We start from the raw sequence: 25,939 nt of genomic DNA, 5'->3' as shown, positions 1-25,939 counted from the left end.
ACACTGGGATTTATTAATCGATGCGTTAGTAACAAGACACCTGGTGTGGTTATTCAGCTATATCTTGCTCTGGTTAGGCCCCATTTAGATTATGCAATTCAGTTTTGGTCGCCGTACCATAGAATGGATATAAATTCACTTGAACGAGTCCAGCGTAGGATACCTTAAGGTTACCTTGAGGTGCTTCCGGGGCTTAACGTCCCCCGCGGCCCGGTTGTCGACCAGGCCTCCTGGTTGCCGACCTGATCAACCAGGCTGTTGGACGCGGCTGCTCGCAGACTTACGTATGAGTCACAGCCTGGTTGATCAGGTATCCTTTGGAGGTGCTTATCCAGTTCTCTCTTGAACACTGTGAGGGGTCGGCCAGTTATGCCTCTTATGTGTAGTGATGTAGGATCTTCTTGAGGTTATCTTGAGATGATTTTGGGGCTTTTTAGTGTTCCCGCGGCCCGGTCCTCGACCAGGCCTCAACCCCCAGGAAGCAGCCCGTGATAGCTGACTAACACCCAGGTACCTATTTTACTGCTAGGTAACAGGGGCATAGGGTGAAAGAAACTCTGCCCATTGTTTCTCGCCGTTGTTGTTGAGAGAGAGGTTTTGAGAGGAGAGTTGTAGTTAAGAGAGGTTTTAGCATGTTTCTTTGAGGGTTTGGTTTGTATGTTCCCAGATTATCCACTTGTTAATCCCATGCTCACCTTGGGTGGAAGATGACATGAAAATTCAATGGGTATGGAGCTAAGTATACTTATGCTTTCTGTCCGTGTCCTTCTCATGCCCGAAACGCTTTGCGTAATAGTGGCTTTAGGCATTGTATGTACTAGCTCTACCTATAAGTCAACCAATCTTTGTAAAAATTTATTGTATGTATGTACCTTATCTAAATAAACATTTTTTTTCTTCTTTTTTTTTATTCTTATATTATTATTATTTCAAGTTGTTAGTGATGTTTGTATATTCATGTTGAATACTACATATATGTAGTAATAAAAGTACTGTTTTTGTGCTTCAAAAATCAACTTAGCATTTTTCTAATACTATAACAACTTTGTACCAACCAATTTCCATTTACTGTATCTGGAATTATTTTTGACATGTCAGAAAATACAATCTTAAATCTAATAATGCAAAAAAATTGCATAAAATTAAAATTAGCTTACAAACAACTTTCTCAAATTTATTATCACATTACCTGAGGATGACAATGATGCCATCAAAAACATTGAAACCATTGCTTATGTAACCAAAGGGTCCCTCGGCAATAACCTTTAGCAACATTTCGACGGCAAACACGGCTGAGAAGCCGAAGTTGCTCAGTTCCACAATAATTGTCAACATCATTGGCTGGTTATGGTACTCGACGCCCATGCTGAGGGTGTTGATGAGGATAGCAATAAGAATGCCCCGTGGAAAGTATCGGTGATCCACCAGCTTCTTCATACGAAGAAGCTGGTGGATCCGTGTGGATATACACACGAATTTGTGAACAAAATCTGTGGGCTAAAGAAGGCTGTTTTGTCCCCTCATCCTTCCAATCTTCATCACTCCAGTCAGACTCTGAGTCACAGGAATCAGACTCTGAATAGTAATTTGTGAAACTTGCAGGGGCTTGATCAGCAGAAAAGAATAAAGTTGGTGCTGAAAAGTGTTTGACTCCTTTGGCCAATGAAGAATAAAGTGTGTGGACGGAACGGGAGTCAATGCCCAAGTGTGTGGGCAAAGCAGCAGAAAGAGCACCACTAAGTGCCAGTAGTTCTCCACAAGTGAGAGAACCCTTTCCCCCTGAACCATTATTTGAGGGTGTTCGCGAGACAGAACGCAAGGAAAATTTATTCTTGTTAAGGGGTAGGAGGGCTGGGGGTAGTAGAGCAGGGGGTAGTAGAGCAGGAGGCATAAGAGAAGGTGGTCCTGGTGTGTGAGGTGATGGGGTAAGGGCTCACGGAAATATGATGGATCTAGAGGTTCATCGTCAGTTTGCGTAGTCTTCTCACTGTGACAGACATTTTTTGTTGCTGTCTCCCCAGCATGACCATGGAGAAGCACTACATCACTGAACATGACAGAGCTACGTCGATGCTGTCGTGGGGTACAGGTGCCCTGACCACCTGGTGATGGTGGCAAGAGCTCATTGCTGCCATCCCCACTTGTACCGCTTGAGATTTTGAGGAGAACAGGACGATGTGTGGAGGCTTGAGGATCTATGTCAGAAAATTCTGGGCTAATGCGGGGATTATTATTGTTTCTCGAGTCGTCTGGAACTTCGTGTACTTCTGGAGGTGACAAAAGCTGTGGACATGTTGAGCTTATGTTATTCATCACAGTTAAGGCTCCACCAGGTCCAATGCCACCAACAGTAGGAGCCATGGCTACTACAGTGCTTGGCACTCCAGATGCTCCACCTTCCCGACTGATAATGGCACTCTGTGCTGCCTCATATTGTCGACGACGACGCTGCTTCTTGAGGCTCAGCTGATGAGGATGATCAGACTTGTTTCTCCGGCGAAACTGTTTGTACCGAATGTAAAATTTTCTCTTTCCTCGTCTCCATAAGTGAGCAATATATTTTATAATTTCTGCATAGCATGAATTTGGTTCCGAAGTGGAACCAGATGCAAGTGTACTAGTTGACTGAAACCTGGCACGCTCCATTTTCATTCGCTCCATTTCTCGCTTCTTAGTCTCTGAAAACTGAGTAGCAATAACAACCAGGCACAAGTTGATCATGAAAGAATGACCCAATCACAATTAGTAGCATAAAATATATCCAGTCCCAAAAGGGGTGAGTATCCCCTTGCGTATGGTATGCTCACCCCAAAAGGGGTGAGCATACCATACAAATTGAACAGATCGAATACTAATGACCCAAAGTGTATAACAAAGAATTTGAAGAACCTTATAGGTAAAAAGAGAGCTTGGTACAAAAGGATTAAAAATGGGGAGGTCACTTTAGAACAGGAATTCGTACAACTGGCTAGAAATGTTAAAAAAGAGATAAGGAAAGCAAAAAGAAACTATGAAGTTCGCATAGAAGAGCAAGCAAAGACAAATCCTAAAGGGTTTTTTCAGTTATATCGTACTAAGACTAGGGAAAGGATAGGTCCATTAAAAACTGAGACAGGTCAAATAACAGATAGTGATGAAGAGATGAGTAGTATTTTTAATAAATATTTTGTATCTGTATTTACTAAAGAGGAACTTAACAATATGCCTTCAGCCGAACAAGTCTATGTGGGTGGGGACGAGGACAGGTTGACGAGTTTAGCAGTTACTAGGGAGGATGTTCTTAAACAAATAGTAAAACTCAAACCATACAAATCCCCAGGGCCGGATGAAGTGTTTGCCAGGGTGCTTAAAGAATGCAAAGAGGAGCTTTGTGACCCACTGGCAACCATATTTAATAAATCAATAGAGTCAGGCAGAGTGCCAGAGTTTTGGAAAGTTGCTAATGTGATACCAGTTTTTAAGAAAGGAGATACATCACTTGCGTCAAACTATCGACCAATTTGCCTAACGTCTATTGTGGGAAAGTTACTCGAATCTATAATAGCAAATAAAATTCGTCTTCATCTTGAAAAACATAAATAAATAATTGAGTCTCAACATGGTTTTATAAATGGCCGTTCATGTTTAACAAATTTGTTATCTTTTTATTCTAGCATTGTTGAGGCAGTTGATAGTGGTAAGGATTGCGATGTTGTGTACCTTGACTTTAGCAAAGCTTTTGATACAGTGCCACATGAAAGACTGATTAAAAAGATAGAGTCTCATGGTATTGTGGGTGCTATATTAAGCTGGATTAGGGCATGGCTATACCAAAGGAAACAGAGAGTTAGTATAAATGGAGTCAAGTCAGAGTGGGAAAATGTTGTAAGCGGGGTGCCTCAGGGCTCTGTCCTGGGACCACTGTTGTTTATAATATATATAAATGATTTAGATTCAGGTTTGAGTAGCAACATTTGCAAATTTGCCGATGATACGAAAATCGGTAAGGAAATTAATTCGGAGGAGGACTCACAATCACTTCAAGTTGATCTAGATAGGGTTTTGAAATGGTCGAAGGATTGGCAGATGCCGTTTAATGCTGATAAGTGTAAAGTTCTGAGGTTAGGTAATGATGATAGGGTTACAAGATACGAGCTAGATGGTGTTGAGATTGCGAAGTCGAATTGCGAAAGAGATCTGGGAGTTATGATTAGTAAGAATTTAAAACAATAGGATCAATGCATAAATGTTCGTAATAAGGCAAATCGGACACTTGGATTTATTAATCGCAGCGTTAGTAACAAGACACCTGGTGTGGTTCTCAAGCTATATGTTGCTCTAGTTCGGCCCCATTTAGATTATGCAGTTCAGTTTTGGTCGCCATATTATAGAATGGATATAAATTCACTTGAACGTGTCCAGCGTATGATGACTAAGTTAATTCCCCAAATTAGAAATCTTTCATATGAAGAAAGATTAACAAAGATTAAGTTGCATTCACTGGAAAGGCGAAGAGTTAGGGGTGACATGATAGAGGTTTACAAGTGGGTGAATGGACATAACAAAGGGGATATTTATAGGGTATTAAAAGTATCAACACAAGACAGAACACGAAACAATGGGTATAAATTGGATAAGTTTAGATTTAGGAAAGACTTGGGTAAATACTGGTTCAGTAACAGGGTTGTTGATTTGTGGAACCAATTGCCGCGTAACATTGTGGAGGTGGGGTCTCTCGATTGTTTCAAGCATGGGTTGGACATGTATATGAGTGGGATTGGGTGGTTATAAATAGGAGCTGCCTCGTGTGGGCCAACAGGCCTTCTGCAGTTGCCTTTGTTCTTATGTTCTTATGATTCAAAGTGCAGCCAACCACTCAATCCCACTGAAAAAACAGTCCACCGGACACCATAAAGATCATTGGTACTATTGCGAACGTGTCAAAGAACTCAACCATAGACTCAATAGAACAAGAAAGCTATACAAAAAGCAGCCAAGTGACCGCAACAGGATCTTACTTTGTGAGGTCAAGGAATATGTACATCGAGAGACCAGACAAATAAAAGAACAAAAGTGGCTGGAATGGTGTTCACACCTGAATGAACCAACCCGTTCTCACACAAGACAGCACATATATGACTTAATGCTTAAAGTCAATATGTTGAATATGAATTAGTAAATATGTGATATATTCCCAGTTACTTTTTTTACCAAGGCCCAAACTCTTCCTCACGTACCAATTTACGTGTCACAGTACCCGTCCGTCAACATAGATAGCAGAATATTCGTGATTGGTTCAATTATAAGGAAAACTTGTAGTTTTCAGGTCCCACATGGGTTGTGAAATTTACCTACTGTTGTCCATGCTCTTATAATATTACAGATCAGCTATATCCTATTGAAGGCTCGTAGTTTTGTTTTGAGAAATATTAGTTGTTCTTAGTAAATTATAATAAGCACTATAAATTATTACATAGAATAACAGTGCTTCACCAATCAATATTATATACCATAGTTTGGCTTTAAAAATCTTTAAAGAATGTTTTGTAGGAACGCTAACAGAAAACGATGTTACATTTGAATGTCTATGGGGTAAACTACTGCAAACAGGACGGTATTGTGTCTACTATACCAACTATAGCTAGGATGGGTATATTGTCACCTACCGCCTGTTAGGTGGGAAAGGGGTCCAATACCACCCTCAGGATGGGTATGAGGGTCACATCCACCCACAGGATGAGTATGGGGATCACATCCACCCACAGGAAGGGTATGGGGTCCAATACCACCCCACAGGATGAGTATGGCGTCCACTACAACCCACAGGATGGGTATGGGGCTCCAACCACCCATAGAATGGGTATGGGGCTCCAACCACAAATAAAATGGGTATAGGGTCCAATAATACCCACTGGATGTTTAAGGCGTCCATTGCCGCGCGTCGAGCTCGAAAACCGCAGCATTCATCTCAGAACCATGCCTATTTCACACAGATTCCTTAATAAACGTAAGAGTTTTATATGTCACAAGAAAGATAGAAATATAAGCTTCATTCTAAATACCTTACCATGGGCATATTTAAATTTAAAGCGAAGATACGTGTACTTTTATAATAGCCGAGCTTTAACCCCGGACAGATTGATCGACCGAGCAACTCTCTCTCAGAACAATGTTTATTTCACGTGAATTCGTTAATAAACATATATGTTTTATATGTCTCAAGAAAGGCAGACATATAAGCTTCACTTTAAACACTTTACCATAGACATATTTAAAGTTCTAATGAAGATACATGTATTTTAAAAATTACGGAGCTCCCACCCCGTACAGACTGAACGACAGAGCAACTCTCTCTCAGATCAATGTTTATTTCACGTAAATTCGTTAATAAACACAAATGTTTTATATGTCTTAAGCAAGATAGAAATAAGAGCTTCATTTTCAATACATTACAATAGACATATTTATAGCTCAAGTGAAGATACATATGTTTTTATAGTAGCGCTCAGTAGCTTGTCGGGCATGGAGTGCAGACGCCTACGCACTTGCCGATATATTGTATAATTATCAAAGATACGCTAATAAAGCCTAAAATCTTATATGCCTCCAGAAAGACCGAGATATGAACATTATTATGATTTCACCAAATGAAATATATCATGTTCGAGAACAAAGATATATCAATTTTAAATTAAGTTTCGATTCTTGCTCGGGCGAGAGAGAGGGAGCGGCTCTCGCCCCATCTATTGGAGATTCTGTCCACTAAAGACCCAAAGCTACTCAAACCCTCCTAGCATTATTTAAGTAATGAAGTAATATGGTATATTTACTATAATGTGGGTGCTGAATGCAGAACATGAGAAAACATATATTTACTCCAAACTAATATAATTTCATTATGAAATAAGTAAATAAGTAGCATCAAAGGAAGTCGACGGTCCAAGCGTCAATGTTGTGGAACGACTTATCCAAGATATATCGTTGTTTGGAAAGTGTTTGTTGGCATATCCAGTTGTCGCACTTCTCTGCACAAATTATCACAAATTTAAATTATAATGTTAACAAGTAGAATACGTATTTTTAATAAAATCTAACATAGCTAGCCAGAAAACATTTAACATTTATTAAAAAAATATATGTTTGGAAGTTAAATCGACTTCATAGGACAATAGTGTTGTTATATATACTCGTTATTCGTTGACATGCGTTCGCTACTTAAACTACCATGTACTGTACTTATGTGAAATCTCCCATGTCTCTTCGCTCATCTCACCGAACCCTACAGGCTCTGTGATATACTGCTTAATTAATTGAGATTCACAAATAAAGCTTATAATTGTATATGTTATAAAAAAGGCAGAGCTTATTTTAGTTCATTTATTATGCACCCCATACCCATCCTATGGGCGATAGTGGAGTGTTACAGAGGCGCATAATGGGCTCAGGGACTGAGCCCCACAATTCATATAGCCAAGGAAGTTATAATCTTGATAAGCTAGTTACAAAAGTCAATGCACATTGTCACATCAACAATGGGCTCGAGACCGACCACAAGTACAGTTTATAATTTAAGCAACTGACATATATGGAGGGCTAGTGTCACAATTGATTTGTTTTTCCTACACATAACCCCCTCTCCCCCATCCAATGGGCAGCGGTGGATAGGTTACAATCAAGTCGTTTTTTGCGTTTTATTCAGAGATTAGATCTTATTGGGTGAGGAAAGATATTCATATTTTAAAGAAGGCTTCTTAGCTGATGCTCTCCATTGATGGAAAATATACAAATTTTTGAAAATCAATGTTAGTTTGATCTAATATTGTAATTAACGCAGTTACCTGATGTTATTCTTCACCTATATCTTTTTCTGGTTAATCCCTATTTACATTATGCAGTTCAGGCTTCGTCGCCAGACTATAGTTTTTAGTTTAGTTAATTTATCACATAATGGGTTCAGGGACTGAACACACAATTTATTTATCTAAGCAAGTTACAATCTTGAGGAGCTAGCCACAAAATTCATAACACATCGTCACATCAACAACATGGGTTCGAGATCGACCACAAGTACAGTTTCTAAATTAAGCAAATGCCATAAGTGGAGAGCTAGTGTCACAATTGATATGTTTGTCCTGCACATTTCCACAGTGGTTTGCTTGGGTTCATTTAATTATCTTAGATATCATTGAAGAGAACCTCCTAGGTACTATACTGTATATATGCTGGTAAGAAGTATAATTATCCTGAGAAATCGTGTAAATTATGTTGTACGAGTGCTTCCAGTTAAGTAACATTGTTCATTTGTGTGCGCGTGCTTGAAGAGGAAATGTTATCCCACCCCCCCCACCCCCCATTGTAAATATTTGTGGGTTTCAGACCATACGGCCACGGCTTACCCTCGCCGCGGTCGAGGGTAAGAACACCGGATGTATACCCAGTATTACAAGTAAACATTAGCAATAACAATTATGGAAAGTTCCTTCACCTATACATAGACAAGAGACTGAACTTCAGCACCCACATACAACACATAAGGGGATGCTCTGAGAGAGAGAGAGAGAGAGAGAGAGAGAGAGAGAGAGAGAGAGAGAGAGAGAGAGAGAGAGAGAGAGAGAGAGAGAGAGAGAGAGAGAGAGAGAGAGAGAGGGAGAGAGGAGAGAGAGAGAGAGAGAGAGAGAGAGAGAGAGAGAGAGAGAGAGAGAGAGAGAGAGAGAGAGAGAGAGAGAGAGAGGGAGAGGGAGAGGGAGAGAGAGAGAGAGAGAGGGGGAGAGGGAGAGGGAGAGGGAGAGGGAGAGAGAGAGAGAGAGAGAGAGAGAGAGAGAGAGAGAGAGAGAGAGAGAGAGAGAGAGAGAGAGAGAGAGAGAGGGAGAGGGAGAGGGAGAGGGAGAGAGAGAGAGAGAGAGAGAGAGAGGGAGAGAGAGAGAGAGAGAGGGAGAGTAAAATTATCCACTGAGGTCTGATTAAGTCCTTTTGGGGACCTTAATCATTAGGACGTCCAATGATTAACGCAAAGTGAAGCGTATTCAGATGGTATATTGACAACATTCAGCATATCTCATAATGACCTAGTAGTACTTGGTGCACAAATACCTTTTCCATAGGAATCGCAAAACATAATTAAACACAACTGTACCGTACAGTGTTATATATTTATTTCAGTTTGAACAATTTTTAACATTAACATTCCAACATTCATTTTAGCAAGTTCTCTCATAATGACGTGTAGGTTAGCAATGTCAAAGGCTGACTTAAGATCTAGGAAAGTGGTATATGACCTATCAGTATGCAGGGTGAGGAATGTGGTAATACAGTGATGTACACTCTTTCCATGCATAAAGCCATATATCTAGGGAGACAACATATTATTAATTTTGTAAAGGAGACGGTTGAGAACCATCTTCTCAAGACACTTATAGAGACAACTAGTGAGGGAGACTGGGCATAAAGCACTCGGCTGGTGAGGTTTAGGAATGGGAATAATAACACTGTTGGTCCATGACTTAGGAAGCTCCCCAGTTACATAGCTCATATTATACAATTGAAGAAAGGTATTCCTTGGAACTAGCAGAAGCATAAGCAGTATGCCGTAAGTAACTCCATCCTCCCCGGGTGATGTAGCTTTGCCTTTATGTAGAGCAGAATCTAGTTTGTATTCAGTAAAAAGCATGTCACAGTCATCCTCTTGATGAAGCATGAAGTCAAGGAACCTTGCCCTATCAGTATATCTATCATTTAATTCATTCTGTGAGGGTAGAGGAAGACTGTCAAAGCTGAAAGTCGTGGCCCAAGCATCAACAAGATCATTTGCTCTGTGCAGAGGATTAGGGTACGAGATCTCTGCAGCATTTTTCCCCTTGATCTTGTTGATATCCTTCCATGCCCGACTTAGTGGCGTGTGAGAATTGAGACCACGGACAAAAGTTTCCCAGTCTGTCTGCCTCAGCTCCACCATACGTTCCCTGGCCTTAGCCAGAGCCGCTTGAAAGAGCCTAAGCATTTCAGCAGTGCGGGTCCTTCTACAAGCTAGTCCAATTATTCTGGCAGTGCGTTTTAGTGCATGCAATTTAGAATCATTATAATAAGCATAAGTGCTATGACCAGTGTAATTTGGGTTACGTGGCCTGGACGATGAATCAAGTGATTCTATAAACTGCTCGATAGTACCTGTGAGCTCATTGTTAAAATCTTCAACTGATGAAGGCTCAGATGAACTGCACCAATCTGACACACATGAGCAACAAGATTGTCTCGTTGATCGATGGGCACAGCCAGCCTCTTCCGCTTGAACACTCCACCAGGGAGGATAGAGCTTCCAATGCTTACAGTGGCTAATATGGCCAGATGATCAGACGCCATAACTGGCACTATTGACGAGGCGCACACGGTGTGGGAGACGTTGACACCGAGACTAGATCAAGAATACCTCCGTAGATATGCGTTGGTTCAAGGTCACCCACAATCTGTGCATCATCGTGGCTACCTAATAGTGACACCAGTTGGTTGCCGTTACGATTACTGAACTGCGAATTACCAATATTCCTATGGCTAGCGTTATAATCACCTTTAATGATGGTAGGCTCAGTCTGAATACAGATAGGAAGGTCAGCATAATTAAAGTTACAAGGAGTTGATTATTTAGTATAGTTGTTTTTTCTCTTTAACTGGATGATAGAGGGGGAGTCTTTAACGTGATTGGGAATACATACATACACACATGCATACATACATAGATACATACATACACACATGCATACATACATACATACATACATACATACATACATACATACATACATACATACATACATACATACATACATACATACATGCATACATACATACATACATACATACATACATACATACATACATACATACATACATACATACATACATACATACATACATACATACATACATGCATACATACATACATACATACATACATACATACATGCATACATACATACATACATACATACATACATACATACATACATACATACATACATACATACATACATACATACATACATACATGCATACATACATACATACATACATACATACATACATACATACATACATACATACATACATACATACATACATACATACATACATACACACACATGCATACATACATACATACATACATGCATACATACATACATACATACATACATACATACATACATACATACATACATACATACATACATACATACATACATGCATACATACATACATACATACATACATACATACATACATACATACATACATACATACATGCATGCATACATACATACATACATACATACATACATACATACATACATACATACATACATACATACATACATACATACATACATACATACATACATACATACATACACGTCCAGTCAGCATATAGCTATTTCGGGACAAAATCCAATACAGTTTATATTGGTGAGACGCCACTGTGATGAGGAGTTTAAATATCACAGGAACTGTAGGTTAATGTGTGACATAAGTGAGGTTAGATGAGGCATCTACAAGCATCAGCTGGAGGCTGATGGAGTGTTGTGGAGGCTGGTGGTACTATGTCCAGATGTTGGAGGGTGGATTTGACTCTCCCACCCTCCCTCCCCCTCCCCCCCCCCACATTGACCGCAGTGCGTCTAAGGTTACTTTTCACTCTCGCTTACCAAGGGTATAACCCCCGCCCCCCTCCCAACACAAACACATGCATCAGATTCTTAACTTACAATATTTATTATTTACCAATTTATGTTACTACACTGACTCTCAATTTCACAATATTGTATAAACTTTGATGAATCGCTCGTCTATGGGTCATCCAATAATGTTAGCAGACTTCTAGATGTTACCACTGCTAGGTTTAGGCTCAGCTACAAGTACCTCTGGAAGTTTGTAACATCTGATGATCTAGATTTGACTAAATGTAAACTCTGTCAGCAGAACTATTCGCATACTTTGCGTCATTATATAATGGAATGTGAAAAATCGCGGAATTTAAAGATAACAACATCAATAGTGTCCATGAAATGTGTAAGTACTTCATTCATAATGATGTGCTGCCCGAAATCTTAGCGAAGTATCCAAAATTTGCTTACTGTAGGTAATGCATACACATGACTGTAAAGCTGCCGCCCAGTTGGGTGGGTGTGGAGCACATGACTGTAAAGCTGCCGCCCAGTTGGGTGGGTGTCGAGCACATGACTGTAAAGCTGCCGCCCAGTTGGGTGGGTGTGGAGCACATGACTGTAAAGCTGCCGCCCAGTTGGGTGGGTGTGCAGCAAGACTAGTAACTGTGCGACTCCTCATAAATGTAAAGTGCCTTGTATAGTGACTGTTGTGAGCCTCTTGTTGAATCACTTGTGACACAAAAGATTACTGATGTGTGTATTTGTGGTGGTGATTAAATATGTATGTGTATGTATATATGTATACGTATGAATATGTACATGTATGCATAAGTATGTGTACATTAATAATTTTGTAACTAGCGTCAAAAGATTGTTATTTGCTTAGCTAAACGAACTAGAGGGTTCAGTTCCTGAACCGATTATGTGCCTCTGTAATCCTTTACACCACCGCCCACGGGATGTGTATTATGGGGTGCATAATAAAGAAAGAAAATGAATGGACCGAACCCCACAAATCATTTAGCTAAGCAAGTTACAATCTTGATGAGCTAGTTACAAAATTCACTATAAGTCGTCACATCATAAATGGGTTCGAGATGGACCACAAGTAGAGCATTACATAATTTATCAGTATTGTGCAGCCTGTGATCCCCGCCTGGCTGGATACTGATACCTAGGTAATTTTTATGTGTCCGGACACCGGCGATAAGGTGATATTATTTATTTAACTTAAGATATATATATTTTTAAATGTTGTCACATTAACGGCTACATCTTCCTTTCTTCTGACATATAGATTTTTAAGATTAATTAAAATATATGGAAACTAATTATACAATTTATTGGCTGGTGTGCAGGGCTTCACACTCTCAGAGCTAGCCATCAAGTAACTATCAAAACGCATATATCTTCGTTTTCACTTCAGTTATATTTATGACAAAGGATTTTAGATGTAGCCTATATTTCTACCTTTCAGATGACATAAATACTTTCGTTAATTACAATATCTAGATCAAACTAACATTGATTTTCAAAAGGTTGTATATTTTCCATCAATGGAGAGCATCAGCCAAGAAGCCTTCTTTAAAATATGAATATCTTTCCTCACCCAATAAGATCTAATCTCTGAATAAAACGCAAAAAACGACTTGATTGTAACCTATCCACCGCTGCCCATTGGATGGGGGAGAGGGGGTTATGTGTAGGATAAACAAATCAATTGTGACACTAGCCCTCCATATATGTCAGTTGCTTAAATTATAAACTGTACTTGTGGTCGGTCTCGAGCCCATTGTTGATGTGACAATGTGCATTGACTTTTGTAACTAGCTTATCAAGATTATAACTTCCTTGGCTATATGAATTGTGGGGCTCAGTCCCTGAGCCCATTATGCGCCTCTGTAACACTCCACTATCGCCCATAGGATGGGTATGGGGTGCATAATAAATGAACTAAAATAAGCTCTGCCTTTTGATAACATATACAATTATAAGCTTTATTTGTGAATCTCAATTAATTAAGCAATATATCACAGAGCCTGTAGGGTTCGGTGAGATGAGCGAAGAGACATGGGAGATTTCACATAAGTACAGTACATGGTAGTTTAAGTAGCGAACGCATGTCAACGAATAACGAGTATATATAACAACACTATTGTCCTATGAAGTCGATTTAACTTCCAAACATATATTTTTTTAATAAATGTTAAATGTTTTCTGGCTAGCTATGTTAGATTTTATTAAAAATACGTATTCTACTTGTTAACATTATAATTTAAATTTGTGATAATTTGTGCAGAGAAGTGCGACAACTGGATATGCCAACAAACACTTTCCAAACAACGATATATCTTGGATAAGTCGTTCCACAACATTGACGCTTGGACCGTCGACTTCCTTTGATGCTACTTATTTACTTATTTCATAATGAAATTATATTAGTTTGGAGTAAATATATGTTTTCTCATGTTCTGCATTCATCACCCACATTATAGTAAATATACCATATTACTTCATTACTTAAATAATGCTAGGAGGGTTTGAGTAGCTTTGGGTCTTTAGTGGACAGAATCTCCAATAGATGGGGCGAGAGTCGCTCCCTCTCTCTCGCCCGAGCAAGAGTCGAAACTTAATTTAAAATTGATATATCTTTGTTCTCGAACATGATATATTTCATTTGGTGAAATCATAATAATGTTCATATCTCGGTCTTTCTGGAGGCATATAAGATTTTAGGCTTTATTAGCGTATCTTTGATAATTATACAATATATCGGCAAGTGCGTAGGCGTCTGCACTCCATGCCCGACAAGCTACTGAGCGCTACTATAAAAACATATGTATCTTCACTTGAGCTATAAATATGTCTATTGTAATGTATTGAAAATGAAGCTTATTTATTTATTTATTTTATTTATTTATTTATGCATATACAAGAATGTACATAAGGAATGTGAGGATACAATTATGGTAATTACAGTCTTGTAAAGCCACTAGCACGCGCAGCGTTTCGGGCAGGTCCTTAATCTAAGAAAATTTTAAGGAGGTAAATACTTGCAAAATTTATAGACAAAAAAATGATAACAGATTACATGGAATGAAAAAAAAAAGATGAGAGAAAATTATAGGTACAGTATATTAAAGCACATAGGTAGCTATGATTGATTGCAATGACATCTTAAAATGGTAGTTGACAACAAATTGGTAGGCACAATACAGCAGAAACAATATAAGATTGATTGCAATGACAGCTTGAATGGTAGTTGACAAAAATTGGTAGTCACAATACAGCATATGGCTAGCACATAAAAGAAGACAGCAATGAACACAATGATAAGGTTGTTTGATATTACATAAAAATTAGGAGATTGGGTACCACTAGGTACAGAGCAAATTTAAAGCTCAGTGTAGGAAACTAAATAGATGAAGTTAGGTACTTTTTGGTTTTGCTTTTAAATAAGGCAAAAGTTTTACAGTTTTTCAATTCACTAGGGAGTGAGTTCCATAGACTAGGTCCCTTAATTTGCATAGAGTGTTTACACAGATTAAGTTTGACCCTGGGGATATCAAAGAGATATTTATTTCTGGTGTGGTGATAATGGGTCCTATTACATCTGTCCAGGGAGAGTTTCAGAGCATGGTTTGCATTTAAGAACAGGGTTTTGTAAATGTAGTTGACACAAGAGAATGTGTGGAGGGAGTTAATATTTAGCAAGTTTAGAGATTTAAACAAGGGAGCTGAGTGTTGTCTGAAAGCAGAGTTAGTTATTATTCTGATAGCAGATTTTTGCTGTGTGATGATGGGCTTAAGGTGGTTTGCAGTGGTAGACCCCCATGCACAGATACCATAATTAAGATAGGGGTGGATTAGTGCATAATATAGTGAGAGGAGAGCAGAGTTAGGAACATAATATCTGATTTTGGAGAGTATACCAACTGTCTTAGAGACTTTCTTAGTTATGTGTTGAATGTGGGTGCTGAAGTTGAGTCTCTTGTCTAGGAATAGGCCAAGAAACTTGCCATCATTTTTATTACTGATGTTAATGTTGTCTATCTGTAGCTGAATTGCATTTGATGATTTGCTTCCAAATAAGATGTAGTAAGTCTTTTCGATGTTAATGTTAGTTTGTTCGTTGACATCCATAAGTGGACTTTTTTTAATTCATTATTCACAACATTATTTAGTGTATGTGGGTTGAGGTTTGAGTAGATAAGGGTAGTATCGTCAGCAAACAATATAGGTTTGAGAATATTAGAGACATTAGGCAGATCGTTTATATATATAAGAAATAGAAGAGGTCCTAAGATGCTGCCCTGTGGCACTCCAACGGTAATTGGTAGAGTGGAAGAAGTTGTATCATTGATGGTTACATATTGGTGTCTGTCACTAAGATAGGATCGGATGTAGTCAAGGGCAAGGCCTCGGATTCCATAATGCTGGAGTTTAAGTAAGAGGTAGTTGTGATTAACAGTATCAAAGGCTTTTCTTAGGTCAATGAAGAGTCCAATCGGAAACTCATTTTTGTCAAGGGCTGAGTAGATAATGTCAAGGAGACTAATGATTGCATCATTGGTACTCTTTTGGGACCGGAAGCCAAACTGGCAGGGGCTGAGTATGTCGAATTTTACGAGGTAGGAATAGAGCTGTTTGTAAATAATTTTTTCAAATATTTTTGATAGAATGGGTAGATTTGATATTGGTCTATAATTGTTTATGTCCGCCGGATTGCCTCCTTTATGGACTGGCGTTACTCTTGCTTTTTTGAGGATATCAGGGAAGGTGTGACACTCTATAGATTTGTTGAACAGTAGTGCTATGGGTGGGGCAAGGGTATGGGAGGCTCTCTTGTACACAATGGACGGAATTTCACTGGTGTTCCCTGCCTTGGTTTTTAGAGAGTGTATGATGGACACAACATCTGCCGGGCTGATTGGTGAAAGGAGAAGAGAGTTGGGATAGCTGCCTGAGAGATATGTGTTAATATGTGTCTGAGTCTGTGGGATTTTACTGGCAAGATTAGCACCAACCGATGAAAAGAAACTATTAAATTCATTTGCCATTTCTAAATCAGTTGACGGTATATCCCCATCCTTGTAGAGTTTTATTTGGTTATGTGAGTGTTGTTTAGTTCCTAGGATACTAGAGATAGTTTTCCAGGTGTTTTTCATGTTGCCTTTTGCTTCATTGAATCTATTCACATAATATGCAAGTTTTGCCTTTCTTATGATACTGGTAAGCATTGATGAGTACCTTTTAGCTACTTCCTTTGAAACTAGGCCAATCGTAACTTTCTTTTCATATTCATGTTTCTTGTTGATTGAGTTGAGAATGCCACTTGTGAGCCATGGATTGTTTAATCTTTTGTCAGTTACTTGCTTTGTAAGAAGGGGACAATGAAGGTTGTAGAGGCTTAGAGTTTTGGAGAGGAAGAGGTTAGCTAATGAATTTATATCATGGGTATTATTGAATTCAGAATCCCAGTTAATATTGTGAAGCTCTTATTTCTATCTTGCTTAAGACATATAAAACATTTGTGTTTATTAACGAATTTACGTGAAATAAACATTGATCTGAGAGAGAGTTGCTCTGTCGTTCAGTCTGTACGGGGTGGGAGCTCCGTAATTTTTAAAATACATGTATCTTCATTAGAACTTTAAATATGTCTATGGTAAAGTGTTTAAAGTGAAGCTTATATGTCTGCCTTTCTTGAGACATATAAAACATATATGTTTATTAACGAATTCACGTGAAATAAACATTGTTCTGAGAGAGAGTTGCTCGGTCGATCAATCTGTCCGGGGTTAAAGCTCGGCTATTATAAAAGTACACGTATCTTCGCTTTAAATTTAAATATGCCCATGGTATGGTATTTAGAATGAAGCTTATATTTCTATCTTTCTTGTGACATATAAAACTCTTACGTTTATTAAGGAATCTGTGTGAAATAGGCATGGTCTGAGATGAATGCTGCGGTTTTCGAGCTCGACGCGCGGCAATGGACGCCTTAAACATCCAGTGGGTATTATTGGACCCTATACCCATTTTATTTGTGGTTGGAGCCCCATACCCATTCTATGGGTGGTTGGAGCCCCATACCCATCCTGTGGGTTGTAGTGGACGCCATACTCATCCTGTGGGTGGTATTGGACCCCATACCCTTCCTGTGGGTGGATGTGATCCCCATACTCATCCTGTGGGTGGATGTGACCCTCATACCCATCCTGTGGGTGGTATTGGACCCCTTTCCCACCTAACAGGCGGTAGGTGACAATATACCCATCCTAGCTATAGTTGGTATAGTAGACACAAAACCGTCCTGTTTGCAGTAATTTACCCCTTAGACATTCAAATGTAACATCGTTTTCTGTTAGCGTTCCTACAAAACATTCTTTAAAGATTTTTAAAGCCAAACTATGGTATATAATATTGATTGGTGAAGCACTGTTATTCTATGTAATAATTTATAGTGCTTATTATAATTTACTAAGAACAACTAATATTTCTCAAAACAAAACTACGAGCCTTCAATAGGATATAGCTGATCTGTAATATTATAAGAGCATGGACAACAGTAGGTAAATTTCACAACCCATGTGGGACCTGAAAACTACAATTTTCCTTATAATTGAACCAATCACGAATATTCTGCTATCTATGTTGACAGACGGGTACTGTGACACGTAAATTGGTACGTGCGGAAGAGTTTGGGCCTTGGTAAAAAAGTAACTGGGAATATATCACATATTTACTAATTCATATTCAACATATTGACTTTAAGCATTAAGTCATATATGTGCTGTCTTGTGTGAGAACGGGTTGGAATGAACACACCCCTCTCGGGGAGATGTGGCAGCAAATTCACCGGGCCAAAGGGAATAAAACACCTAAAGCTCCACACCCCAAGGATCCTCAACAGGAAGCCGAAGTACTGGCAACCAGGTTTGCAGAGAGAGCAGCCAGCAATCAACTTCCACCAGGTGTATTAGCAGTACAGACCGGACTAGAGGAAGAAAGGTGGCACAGAATCCTTACAGCATGTGAAGAAGTCTCTGACACTAATGCCCCCTTCACACTGGATGAACTCAATAGGGCTAAGAAAAACTCCAAGGATACATCCCCTGGAGCCGACAAAATAACCTATAAAATGATTAGAAACCTCGGCCCAGAGGGAGACGCTGCATACCTAAGGATAATTAATTGAGCCTGGACTTCTCAAACTAGACCTTCTGCTTGGAATAGAGCAGACATAGTGCCGATCCCAAAACCCAAAGATCCAGCGAATCCCAGGCCCATCTCTCTCCAAAGCTGTGCAGCCAAGACGGCTGACAGAATGGCACTCAACAGACTGGAGTGGAAAATGCCTAAACTGCACCATGATATGTATGCCTATAGAAGAGGGGTTGGCACAGTGGAATGTATTACAACTCTGTTAGCCCACTTGAATGACAGACCAGGAATGCTGATATTCCTGGACCTCGAAAAAGCCTTTGAACTGGCTAGCGCCCCAGCTATTCTCTGCTGCCTCATTGACAAAGAGGTCAGAGGCAACCTGCTCTCCTGGACCAAAAAACTGTCTCATAAACAGAGAAGCAAGAGTAAAACTTCATGGCACAGTCTCTGAGTACAAAAGACATGAAAATGGTACACCGCAAGGAGGTATTCTTAGCCCTCTTCTCTTCAACTGTTTAATGGAAAGAATAATGAGGTTGAAACTCCCACATCACTGCAGGCTGCTAAACTACGCGGACGACTTTGTCATCATCATAAAAGGAAGGGATGCGGCGCGCCTTGCACCCAAATGCTTAGACTGCATCAGTAAAGAGGCAAAAACAGATTGGGATCAAACTCAACCCCTCAAAGTCAAAGGCCATGCCCATAAAAATAGCGAAGCCCAACATCCAACTCACTGTACAGGGTCAACCAATAGAATGGGTCGACACCTATCAGTATCTAGGAATCATCCTGGACACACACATGAATTTTAATGCTGAGGTCACTTACTTGAGAGAGCGAACTGCGGCCCAGACGGCAATCCTCAGGTCGCTAACCTCCCTTTCTGGAGGAGCCAATCTGCAAGTCCTTCGCACATACTATGTACAGGCAGTCAGATCAGTGATCGATTATGCCGCACCTGCACTCACAAATCTATCACACAAACAGTGGAAAAAGCTTGAAGTTGCCCAAAACAATGCTATGAGAGCTGCACTGGGAGCCCCCATGTGGACCATGCTTGAAACTCTTAGACTGGAGACGGGTTTGCCCTCTCTACAAGAAAGAATATCACAAAGGACAGCTACAATTATCAGTAAGATAATTATTTCTTCTGATCCAATCCCAGTACGGCAGGCCTTGGTGGTTGGACTAGGCCAAAACAATGGAAACTCTTGGGTTGCAAGAGCAGGAAAAGTCCTAAACAGACTACGTTTAAAAAACATGATTCTTGATAGAGAGGGTGATCATCCACACCCAAATTACACTCCTTCTGCGCCGTGGGAAGAGCCTACTTTCAAAATAGTAATAGAAAGTCTCCCAATGAAAAAGGCTGCCTATGATCCGACAATCCTAAGGCGCATAATAGAAGAGCAAATGTATAGCATAGCAGTAGCAGGAGCCACCCACATCTTCACAGACGGATCGGTGGACACAGAATATGAGAGTGCTGGCGCTGCTCTTTGCACGACCAGCGTTCAGGCATATTGGAGACTGGGAGGACTATAGTATCATCAACCCAAACTGAGCTGTTTGCCATACAACAGGCATTCGCATATGTGATTGCACAAAACACTCAAAAAGCAATCATACAAACAGACTCAAAAGCTGCACTTCAAATACTAGGACAAAAACAGTGGAAAGATAATGTGGAAATAATTACCACCATTTTGTATCTTGGAGCAGTCGCTAAAGGCAAAGGACTCAACATAACTTTAAACTGGATCCCATCCCATATTGGAATCCCATTAAATGAAAAAGCTGATGAAATTGCTAAATTGGCAACTCGTCATCCAGTGATACATAAAACAATTCAACCCAGCCTAGAGAACATAAAAAACATCATCACCAAAAAACTCTCACATCTCAACAAAGCCTACCTACACCAGAGAATAGCTGAAGGTTTGCCATCTGCAACATGGTATCTTCAGGCAACCAAATTAGAAAGGTTAAATATCCCACAAGGAATCCACAGGGCAATAGCAGTTAAATAAAATAAATAAATATGTTTATTCAGGTAAGGTACATACATACAAGTGATGTTACATTAATGGATTGATATATAGATAGAGCTAGTACATACAATGCCTAAAGCCACTATTACGCAATGCATTTCGGGCAAGAAAAACATTAATATCTAGAACTTAATACTAAGTGAGAATAAAGAATAAAAAGTGTTGAGAACAAATACAAATAAAGATAAAAAAAAAAGGGGGGGGAACATGACTGAAAAAGCAGCACAAATACAATAGGTTGACAGTGTTGATTAAAAAAATAGACATGGGTTGACAATAGAGGAGTGAGGTAGGTTACAGGGAATTTATTAGGTAGTTTTTAGTTTTATCTTAAACTGGTTGAGAGAGGTACAGTCTTTAACATGGTTGGGAAGGTCATTCCACATTCTGGGTCCCTTGATTTGTAGAGCATTTCTAGTTTGATTAAGTCATACTCTACGAATATCAAAACTGTATTTATTTCTGGTGTGGTGCTCATGGGTTCTGTTACAACCTTCAATGAAGCTTTTGAGGTCAGGATTGGCATTACAGTTCAGCGTTTTATATATGTATAATACACAAGAGAGAATGTGCAGTGACTTAATATCTAACATATTCAGAGATTTGAGTAAGGGTACCGAGTGATGTCTGGGGCCAGAGTTGGATATTGTCCTAATAGCAGCTTTGTGTTGGGTAATTAGAGGACGTAAATGACTTTGGGTAGTAGAACCCCAAGCACAAATACCATAGTTGAGGTATGGATAGATGAGGGAGTAATAGAGAGTTACCAGGGCAGAGCGGGGTACATAATATCTGATCTTAGAAAGAATGCCAACAGTTTTTGAAACTTTTTTTGATATATTTAGAATGTGTCCCTGGAAATTCAGCTTGTGGTCGATGAGAACGCCAAGGAATTTGCCATCTAATTTGTTACAAATTTGGGTATTGTTTATTTTGAGATTTATCTGATTAGAGGATTTATTGCCAAACAGAATATAAAACGTTTTGTCAATGTTAAGGGTGAGTTTGTTGGCAGTTAGCCAAAGATGGACTTTCTCTAGCTCAGTATTTACTGTGGCATTTAGAGCAAGGAGGTCAGGACTGGAGTAAATGAAGGTTGTGTCGTCAGCAAATAGAATTGGTTTGAGGTGTTGGGAGGCATTTGGAAGGTCATTAATGTAGATGAGAAAGAGGAGAGGGCCAAGTATGCTGCCCTGAGGAACACCAATGTTGATGGGTAGGGTGGGAGAAATTGTATTATTCACAGAAACATATTGGAGCCTGTCAGTAAGGTAAGATTTGAGGTATTGCAGGGAGTGTCCTCTGACTCCATAATGATGTAATTTAAGAAGGTTTTGGTGGTTGACAGTGTCAAAAGCCTTACGCAGGTCCACAAATAACCCAACAGGAAACTCCTTTTTATCAAGAGCTGCGTGAATTAAGTTAATCATACTAATAAGTGCATCGTTAGTGCTTTTTTTGGGTCTGAAGCCATATTGACAAGAGCTAAGTATATTGTGTTTGGCTAGAAAAGAGTAAAGCTGCTTGTAGATTAGTTTTTCGAATATTTTTGACAAGTTAGGCAGGATTGATATAGGTCTGTAGTTGTTAACATCTGTGAGATCACCACATTTGTGGACAGGGGTTACTCTTGCTTTTTTTAGAATGTTTGGAAAGGTTTGGAGTTCAAGTGACTTGTTGAAGAGCAATGCAATAGCAGGGGCTAAAGATCTGGAGTTTTTTTTGTAAATTAAAGTTGGTATCTCCTCGAGGGCACTAGACTTGGTTTTAGGGGAAAGGATTATCTCAGTGACATCAGTGGAACTAGTAGGCTTTAGGTACAGAGACTGTGGATAGTTACCTGTAAGATAGTCCTTAACATCAGTACAGGAAGATGGAATATCATTTGCAAGGGATGACCCAATGGAAGAGAAGAACCTATTGAACTCAATAGCAGAATCAGAGGCTGAAAGCTGACCAACGTTATTGGAAAGGAGTGTTGGTTTGTTATTTAAAATCTTCTTTGATCCCAATATTTGTGAAATTGTGCTCCAAGTTTTTTTAATGTTGCTCTTTATTTGGGTAAATTTATCTTCATAGTAATTAGTTTTGGCTCGTCTAATTATTTTAGATAGCAATGACGAGTAATTCTTTGAGAATTCTTTGGAGACTCTTCCTAACCTATACTTCTTCTCAAGGTCCTGTTTTTTGTTAATGGATTTAAGTATTCCCTTTGTAAGCCAAGGATTGTTATGCCTTTTGCTTGTGACTTGTTTTGTAAGCATAGGACAGTGGGTGTTATAAAGGCTAAGAGTTGTTTGTAGAAAAGATTGCACTGCTAGGTTGATGGGTCACATGTTACCTAACTCGGACTCCCAGTTGACATTATCAGCAGCAGTTATAAAAATGTTTATAGCAGTTTCATTGTGCAGCCTAAAGCTTAACTCCCTTGTCTCTAGAGGTGGTTTGCTAATGTTAGTTAAGAGAAATGTGGGGTAATGGTCTGTAGTGCTATCGGTGATTCTACCTGAAGTAAGCGGAGAGGTTATGTTGGTCCAGATGTGATCTAGAGTCGTAGCAGTACTATCAGTGATTCTAGTAGGTCTAGTGATTAAGGGTATGAGGAAGCAGGAATTCATACAGTTGAGGAAGCTAACAGCAGTAGGGTGTTCAGGCTCGCAGAGGTCAATATTAAAGTCCCCTGCGATAATTAGATGGTTTTTGTTCAGTCTGTTATCTAGTATTAGATTTCTAAGGTTTGAGTTGAATTCAGACACATCAGTGTTAGGAATTCTATAGACTGCACCCACAGACAGGACAGACTCGGTACCCTTGACTCTGAAACTGGCGAAGATATACTCCCCACAGCAGTCTCTAGTTCTAATTATTTTTAAGCATGTTAGTTCTTGGTGGTAGTAAAGAGCAGTACCACCACCTCTCTGCATTTGACGACAGTTGTGAATTGCCGAGTAGTTAGGCATGTTAAAGAGTTGAGTAGTATCCTCTTTCAACCACGTTTCAGTAAGTATAATAAAAGAGAATTTGTTGTCAATAGTTTCAATCAAGGCACTAACATCATCGAAGTGTTTACCTAGGGATCTAACGTTCAAGTTGATTACAGAGATATTGTGATTATCTGTTAATACATTGTTTACATCATGTGCTGTAAAATATCTGCAATTTTGATCATTGAAGTGATGATTGTCATAGATAGTGGATAAGAGGTTTAGTTCTGGGTCTATACTTGTCTGCATAAAAAGGCTGTTTGCAGGAAAACAAGGCAAGAATGGCAAATTACAAAATAGAAAACAAAGAAAAAAGTAGATTAAAAATTCTAAAGTAAAATAAACTTAATGGTAATTTTAAGTAAAAAGAAAAAAAACTTAATGGGAACTAGGAATGTAAAAAATTAACTAAAATAATTAATAACAATAGATGACCAAAAAAGTAAAAAAACAATTATGAAACCTATAAAATGAAACGCTTGCTTACTATACTATTATAAGTACACTATAGTTGAATACTAAAGTTACACTAAAACAAACCGAGGTAGTTTAAATAGAGATACACTCAATAACACTGGATAATGAAGTTAATACTAGAGGACACAGGCAAAGCCAGTGTACTATGGAACATGGGAGTAAAAAGAAAAAAGACAATAATAAAGATGACAATATTATTCTTTTTTTTTTTAACTAAAGTTAAAACCTTTTGAAGGGAAAGGCAGAGCTAAAGTACACATAGGTAGTTAAATGAGATTATAATTTGAATTCAGGCTATACAGCAGATATCCCACAGTCATTGAGGAAAGAATTAAGGTGAGCTTCTGTGGTTATTGAATAGGTTTTTCCAGTGTCAGTCCTCCTAGCTATAATTTTACCATCTCGCACAAAACAGTGTTTGATTGACGGGGAATTTTTGCAGAAACCACGCAGTTTAAAAAAGAGATTCTGCCTGCACCTGGTCAGACATTCATTCACATAAACAGTGGATTTACTAGAGACTGCAGATGAGATAAGAATAGTTTTGTTATATATACTTGTTATTCGTTGACATGCGTTTGCTACTTAAACTACCATGTACTGTACTTATGTAAAATCTCCCATGTCTCTTCGCTCGGCTTAGACTCGGTTACAAGTATCACTGGGAATTCTCATTATCTGCTGATGTAGACCTGACCAAATGTAAACTGTCAACAAAATTATTCGCACACCCTCAGTCACTATGTGATGTCTTGCCTACAGTAAGCAAATGCTGGATACTTCGTTAAGATTTCGGGCAGCACATCATTATGAATGAAGTACTTACACATTTCTTGGACACTATTGATGGTGTTATCTCTAAATTCAGCGATTTTTTCACATTCCATTATATGATGACGCAAAGTATGCGAATAGTTCTGCTGACAGAGTTTACATTTAGTCAACTCTACCCTTATTAATATCCCCCTGTGTTATGTTCATTCATAGAATCACTTGATCCATCGTCCAGGCCACGTAACCCAAATTACACTGGTAATAGCACTTATGCTTATTATAATGATTCTAAATTGCATGTACTAAAACGCACTGCCAGAAGAATTAATTGGACTAGCTTATAGAAGGACCCGCACTGCTGAAATGCTTAAGCTCTTTCAAGCGGCTCTGGCTGAGGCCAGGGAACGTATGGTAGAGCTGAGGCAGACAGACTGGGAAACTTTTGTCAGTGGTCTCAATTCTCACACGCCGATCGACTTGGAGAAACTATGAACATGTTTGCCATAAAATTTTCGTTTTCTCTAATAGTCAAAAGCCTATTTGAGAGAACGGCATTGTATTGGATCTTCGTGGTATAACTATTGTTTTGTTGACACGACGAGGGTAATTAATCGACGTAGGTTTTTTTGTTTGTTGCCGGTCTAACGCATCCTTGTTTGACATTTTATACATATGTTCTTGTATAACATTCTATTACGAACACATTGGTACAAAAATGAAATACGTACATTGAAAATTAAGGTCAGGACAGTGAAAAGAATAAACTTTTCAAAACTAATTTCGTCGATGTGCAGTAACGGGTAACACTTCACCCACTTCCCACACTCTTGAAGGTGGGCGCGATCAT

At 39.1% G+C, this 25,939-nt stretch overlaps 1 pseudogene; it reads right to left on the bottom strand.

Moving 5' to 3' along the window:
- Positions 1-1,185: 1,185 nt before the first annotated feature.
- LOC138352982 (voltage-dependent T-type calcium channel subunit alpha-1G-like) lies at positions 1,186-25,939 on the bottom strand (annotated as a pseudogene).

The sequence above is a fragment of the Procambarus clarkii genome, chromosome 55, assembly GCF_040958095.1.
Source record: "Procambarus clarkii isolate CNS0578487 chromosome 55, FALCON_Pclarkii_2.0, whole genome shotgun sequence".
Taxonomy (NCBI): Eukaryota; Metazoa; Arthropoda; class Malacostraca; order Decapoda; family Cambaridae; genus Procambarus; species Procambarus clarkii.
This window is presented reverse-complemented; position numbering and strand designations above follow the sequence as displayed.